Genomic DNA, 1,368 nt, shown 5'->3' with positions numbered 1-1,368 from the left:
TGGCTTCAACTTTCAGTGCTGGATGCCACTGAGCCGCAGCACGGGCGGCTGAGACTGGTTTCTGTAGTGTAGTGGTCATCACGTTCCCCTAACGCGCGAAATGCCCCCAGTTCGACACAGGGCAGAAACTGCTTTGTTCATCAACTGCAGCCTTTCCCATGGACAAGAATCTGCTCTCGTAGTGAAACGTAATGCAAGTCCATTTAATTACTGTGCAAAGCATTGTAAAGTTTTTCTCCAACCTGGTTCCGATCATATGCCATTCTGTTTGAGTGTAGTTACCGCCTTCTGATCCTTCCAAGAAAAGCAGTACCGCATTTGCATTCCTTGTGCAGGCGGCTCAGCGACAGGGAAGAAGCTGAGGCGCTGTTGTCACGGCGAACCACGGATTCCTGAACTAGTCTGTCGTTGTTATTTGGGTTTCGCGATTCGCTCAATACATTTCGATTTAACAGGGTTTCTGAGTTAACTTCCAGCAGCCAAAATCCACATCCTGAGTTTTCAACTCACACCAACTTGGGTAAAACACGTAAATACTCAGTTTACCACCCTTCCATAAGGTCATGTCGCAGCTGTTACGCTGCAGGGAAAGTTTATTCCACCAGCCTATTCCATCTCGCCCCACGGTACAAACATCGACGACATCTTTGTCTACATCTTGTCATCAATTTAAAGTGTATTTTTTATGTTTTAAAGATGTCGATTACGCTGGACAATAACGAGCTATCGGAAACAGAAAGGTGAAACGTAGAACGGATTCAACTTTCAATGCTGGACGCCACAGGGTCGGAGCAAGGGCGACTGTGGCTCGTTTCTGTAGTGTAGTGGTCATCACGTTCGCCTAACACGCGAAAAGGCCCCAGTTCGAAACTGGACAGAAACTGCTTTGTTCTTCAACTGCAGCCTTTTACATGGACAAGAGTTTTACATGGACAAGAGCTGAGCTTTCTTGCATCTTTCCCATCTGCAAACCTGCCTTCGAATTTACTTCAACAAATCTGTTCTGGTCGTGAAATGTAATGCAATTCCATTTAATTACAGTGCAAAGCGTTGTTAAGTTTTTCTCCAACCTGGTTCTGATCATATTCCATTCTGTTGGAGAGTGTAGTTACCGCCTTCTGAACCTTTCATGAAAAGCAGTACCGCATTTGCCTTCCTTGCGCAGGCGGCTCGGTTCAAAGACAGGAAAGAAGCAGATGCTCTGGTGTCACAGCGCACCACGAATTCCTGAACTTGTCTGTCTGTCAAATGTACCCCAAGGTCGTCTCAGAAAGACCTCATTTGGAAGCTGTCAATCGTTATTCAACATTCGTGCATCTCTGTGTCTGAAAATGCGTTTGTGTTCCGTGTTAAATGCTTTCTTTTTGC

The 1,368-nt window shown here is 45.8% G+C and overlaps 1 non-coding gene across 1 annotated transcript; it reads left to right on the top strand.

The window, feature by feature from the left end:
• Positions 1 to 810: 810 nt before the first annotated feature.
• Positions 811 to 883, top strand: trnav-aac. The gene has a single exon. It is a non-coding gene; the product is annotated as a tRNA-Val (tRNA).
• The last annotated feature ends 485 nt before the right edge of the window (positions 884 to 1,368 follow it).

Source organism: Chiloscyllium plagiosum, unplaced genomic scaffold, assembly GCF_004010195.1.
Source record: "Chiloscyllium plagiosum isolate BGI_BamShark_2017 unplaced genomic scaffold, ASM401019v2 scaf_44221, whole genome shotgun sequence".
Classification (NCBI taxonomy): domain Eukaryota; kingdom Metazoa; phylum Chordata; class Chondrichthyes; order Orectolobiformes; family Hemiscylliidae; genus Chiloscyllium; species Chiloscyllium plagiosum.
This window is presented reverse-complemented; position numbering and strand designations above follow the sequence as displayed.